General features: G+C 32.7%; 1 long non-coding RNA gene across 1 annotated transcript; it reads right to left on the bottom strand.

Moving 5' to 3' along the window:
- Positions 1-2,328: 2,328 nt before the first annotated feature.
- On the bottom strand, positions 2,329-4,223 carry LOC148931369 (uncharacterized). The gene is made up of 2 exons (XR_016134969.1): positions 3,130-4,223; positions 2,329-3,002 (listed from the first exon to the last, which is right to left on the bottom strand). It is a non-coding gene; the product is annotated as an uncharacterized LOC148931369 (long non-coding RNA).
- Between the last annotated feature and the right edge of the window lie 1,381 nt (positions 4,224-5,604).

Here is a 5,604-nt window from a genome sequence, read left to right as displayed (position 1 = left end):
GACACACTTCATTTTTACCATTTTTGGTAGTGGACCCCATATTTCACCTCACTCATTCCTACTCACATTTGTGCACGAAGTTGAGACAAAACTTTTGTGCACGAAGATTAAGAATTTATATTAAATAAATAGGAGAGATGAAAAAAATAGGAAAGATAAAAGAGAGTAAAGTAAATGATGGAATAAATGAAATAATACCAACTCGTAGTCAATTGTTATTGATATCTGTCTTAATTACTTGAGCATGACAATAATCTTTTACACTTGTAGAATTAAATAGTTGTATGATTTTCAGATTTCAAAATATATTAAATTGTTAAATATTTAAAAATGTAGGCTAGGATAACCTAGCCGTTAAATTTCTTTAGGAAGCTTCTAAAAATTGTTAACTGAATAATCATATTCGGTTGTAGACTTTTAAAGTGCATTTTTAGTTGAAAAGTAAACATATAATAGTTGCATAAATAATTGGTTCTCCAATTAAAGCATTATGTGGTCCAAGTATATTAAAGATTTAGCCCTATTAATGTGCCTAAATCAATTTCGCATCTGATTCGGTCCCATCTTGTTTTAGTTGAATTTAAGAAGAACAAAGATACATATACATACATTGTACGTGCATAATGTTCCTAAATTTTAGATTGAATCCCACATATTTTATTTAAATAAATTATTAATTATATTATTTTATGCAATTGAAAAAGATATAGTAATATGAAAGATATTTGATAAATTCACACATTATTTCAAATTTGATTTTGAGATAATTATACATATTGGCAATGAAAAACTAAATACTATCATTAATTGAAACTAATTAATATTCATGAATCGGTTTTAAATATAAAATATCTAAAAAGTCCAATTATATACTCCTTAATAATTGAGAAGGAAAACGTGTTGTATTGTTCAAATAATTAGCATATTATACACACAAAATTTGTTTATGAGACAGATAGAGATAATGTGCACATATTCGGCCTTTTTAGGTACTTTACATTTTAAAGTGATTTTAGAGTAATGTCTATGTACATCTTCTCAGTTTCCTATTCGTTGGAGTTTTAAAAGTAATTGGATAGTGTCTTAGTTTCAAAGTAATATCCTATTACAAGAAACATATGTATTGTAAATTTTATGAATTTCTTATTCGCTGGATCGGAGTTGAAACATGCATGATCAATTTTTTAAAATGGTTAAGTTAAGTTAAAAACATTTTTTCACCCATTGACCTATTTGGGGCCGGAGTAGGGTAAAGCCTAAAACAAGTATTGCTCTCTTTTTTCATAATCGGTTATTTTCTGAAACCAACCATCAATTATTTTTTTGTACTATGGGTGTGTTTGATTTGTCGGGAAACATTACTAAAGAAAAAGGAGTGGGCGGTTTACGGAAGTCTTTTTCTTTAGTTATAAAATTTGGGCCTCTTGTTTGGTTTGGGTTATAGCATTCCATTATTTTGATTCTTATATACGTATTACAACCTCATGTCCTTTGGAATGACATTTATATCCTCCAATATTATGTTGATTCACACATTTGTCATGGGCCTTCTATGTTCTTACTTGCAGAATAACTTTCTCCAAAAGAAAAAAATCGATCTTTGCGAGAGATACCAACAACACTGAAATCACTTCGCAATGAAGACAACGTATGTCACAAATCGCCATGAATTTCTTCGAATCAAGTTTTGTGAAGAAAACTGTGCTGGAGTATGATTCCAAAATCTTCTCTCTCTTCTTCAAACTTCCATTAGAAGACCTTTTCCATCTTCTTCTTTTTCACCGAATATTCGCCAGGCGTCTTCTCTGAAACCGTAGTGCTTTTAATTGTCGCATCAACCCCTCTTATTTGAGGCAACGAAGACACTGTCTCATTCAATCTCCTCTCTTTTCTCGGTCGCCGCCTTCGTCTTCCTCTTCTTTCACCTCCTTCTCCGTAAATCTGCTAAGAAAAGGCAAAGTGGCAAACATTGGAACATCTCATACATGTAATTTCTCTGTCTTTATCGTGATCGTGATTTGTTTGTTGATGTTGTTGGCAGAAGAGAGGGAATTAGAAGAAAGTCATGGAGTTTTTGGAGTGATTTTGAGTTAAGAAGATGGAAAGAGGAAATTATGTAATTAACTTGAGTTAAAAAAAAGGCAGTCAATGTGAGATCTCGCTGTGATGATGTTTGGAGTGATTTTGAGTTGAAGAAATCCATGATGTTTTAGGAGTGATTTTCGATTCAAGGTTTTTTTTGCTTAGGTGAGAATGACAATGTTTATCCTCTTTTTTGTTGGTTACAAAATGAAAATGTTGTGATGTTGGAGAAAAAGAAGGGGCAAATGAGTAAGTGCAAATTAAATATAGTGTTTCTGTCCCGCTCCAGTTTTGTATCAGTGCCTTTTTGGCTGATTAGCTAACTTCAGAATACAGCCTTTTAGCTTGGGCCTGGGTGCATTTCAAGGGCCATAAAGAAAAGGTAACAATCAAACCAAACATCTGCATTTACCATTTAACATTCCCTATGTTGCCATATCCGATAAACCAAACACACCCGTAGTTTTCTGACATGTTTTTGTCGATGTCAGTAGAAGGACGAATATAAAGTTATGCCAATAAGAGCATCTGCAGCGGTGCCCCGTCCGTCCGTGCCAGCGGAAGGAAATTGGTGTCAATTAATGTGGAACGGAGGGAATATGATTCGATAATATACGATTTTATTTAAAATATAAAAGTAATAGTAAGACACACAATCACTAACTTTTTTCAAAATTTTCTTCGCATTTCTTAAAATTCAAGTCGATAACGTACATTAAATTCAAACATCGATAGATAGTAAGACAACTAAATCACGGCGGAGGAAGTGGTCTCAGCCTCGGATTGTGAGTACCTTGGCTACTTGAGGCGATGACGGCGGCGGCTTCACTTTCTGCCTGCCGCGAGGACCTATGGCAACCATTGGCAGCGGCTGCCTCCCGGACGAAGCCGGAAATTTGTAGGGAGAGCGGCAAATTTACCTAGGAAGAAAATTGAAGAATTTGAAGAGGAAAAAATTAAAAATAATAGTAAATTTTATGATAGGAAAAATATACATGGAGTAGAAAATTTGAGGTGGGGCATTTAATGCCCCTCTAATGCTCTTACTAGATCCGGCGCCCATGGCGAGGACCGTTGGCAACTTTTGGCGCTGGCGGCGGCCGCAGGCCTCCTCGTTTGAGATCAACAAAATGTGAATGCGGAAGCCCCTTAGAGAGAGAAGAGAAGGGTTTTTCTTCCACACATTGTGTGAAAATGGCTTCTTGCATGAACAAGATGAAAAAGATGAAGAGATATGTAGCTCTCATTCGATTTTTGGGAGATGATATTAGAATATGTAAGGGTGAAGAGATGCCTTGAAGAAAAGTAACGATTAATAAGCCCTACCAAAATGTGATTTCATGCTGAAAAGTGAAAAGTCGACGTCAACGTCCACGCCTCAATACTCTCTCCGTTAACCATTATAAGACCATATTTAACTGGACACAAATTTCAAAAAATGTACTAAAAGTGGGTGAGAAAAAATTACTGAAGTTGGGTTCTTGTTTTATACAGGAGTATTAGTTTTATAACGAGGAGTGTGATAAAGTTAGTGGAATGTGGAGTCTATTATCAAAAATGATAATAGTAAAAGGTAAATGGAACTTGTATTGATGGATGGATGAAAATGGTAAAAGGAACGTGTATTAGATGGAGGGAGTAACAATTATTTTCTCCATAGTATTAATTTCAACGTCGTAGTAATTGTATTTTCCACATTATTCGTGTGAAACGTTTCCTCGAATCTTCCCTATATCAACGCAATTTTGAACAGTGACAAATTGACCTTTTTATAAAAATTTTGATTAAATTTTAGTTTAGTATGCTAGCCGAAAAATCACATATGAAACGTCGCACAAATGAGTTAAATCATTTTAATCACAAAAAATAACATCGCTACTTGAAAAACATGAACACTATATTACATTATATGCCATCGTAGGATGAAAATATATTCAAAGCTTGCGTATAATTGTTATAACTTATTATGTGTAAATACTTTATTAAGTTAACTTAAATAGAAAAGGTTATGTGATATTTTAATCGTTACATGAAATAAAATAATTAAATAAATTAAAATTAAACTGCAAATAATACTATACAAGTATCAAACTAATTTGATAACTATTCAAGAAATTAACCTGCGACTGAGCAAACCATAAAATTTAGGGAAAATTTATGCAGTTCACTTGAATCACAATCAAAATTAAATTTAGTTATAAGTTATTTTGATAAATAAATTTATAACTTTAACTTTGAAATTAATGTATTTCATAATTTCATAGTATTTTTATTTTTTATTTTCTAAAAGTTTAAGAGAAAGAAGATTTGAAATAAAATGATTGAAAAATGAAGTTAAAAATATCATTTCAAGCCCTCAAACTAAAAGAAAATATCATACCCAATACTAAAGCGAAAGATAAAGAAAATTTCATATCCAATACCTAGATATCATATCCCATTTTTATGAAAGTCCAAAAATACCCTTCGCTCTTACTCTTAAAAGAATACGATACAACCATAAATAATGAAGGTATAAGCCCCTTCCCACTATAAGGTGTGTTAATTATATGTAGGGATGTCAATCTAGCCCGAAACCCACGGGTCAACTCGAGTTACCCGGTAAAATCATAGGGTTAGGGCTGGAAAATCGCAACCCATATTCAGAAGCGGGCTACACTGGCTAACCCGTTCGGGTCGGCGGGTTATACGGGCTGGCCCGGATGGGTTGCAGGTTAGCCCACGGGTTGAGCATTTAATATAAAATATAATTAAAATTTTGGATTATATACTTATATGAAGTAAATTTGGTAATATCAATATTAAATATAGTACAACATTTGATATGAAGAATATATGGTAATTATGTCTTCTCTCTCAAATTAAGTTAGGGTTATATGAAATGCATGATTTCCATTTAATTGTAGTCAGATTCATGTGTGATATTAATTAAACGATATGTTTATCTACTTTGTTTCAATTTTCAATTGCTATTATTTTCTTTCTCTTGATCACTTTGATAATATTTTACTATTTGCGACAATCTACTTTTTAATAATTTAGAATATTGAATTGGATAGAAAGTAACATATAAGATTACTATTGACCCGAATAGCCCGTGGGTTAGCTCTAAACCCGAAGATTTAGGGTTAGGGCCGAAAATTTATAACCCGAAAAATTCACAGTCCGAACAACCCGCACCCAAATTGCCCGACAACCCGAGTGGATTGGCCCGAACCCGAGCGGGTTAGCCCAATTGACATCCCTAATTATATGTGTCTGCCCATGCCTATATTCAAATTAAATTCAAATTTGTAACTGATAAAATTAAATTTCTTGCCTTTGATTAATTAGTATTTAGTAATAAGAACCTTTACCACTTCATCACAAGTTCTTTCATAAATATTAGTCCATATATATCGACCATTAATAGTTTCTCCACACGTATAATAATTTGTGTTTAGTTATAGTACTTCTTATAAATGATAATTAATTTTAGTATTTTAATTATGATCCACTAAATCAAATTTATTATTCATTTAA

This window comes from Salvia hispanica, chromosome 2, assembly GCF_029641045.1.
Source record: "Salvia hispanica isolate PSC_SH4W2 chromosome 2, Shi_PSC_v1, whole genome shotgun sequence".
Taxonomy (NCBI): Eukaryota; Viridiplantae; Streptophyta; class Magnoliopsida; order Lamiales; family Lamiaceae; genus Salvia; species Salvia hispanica.
This window is presented reverse-complemented; position numbering and strand designations above follow the sequence as displayed.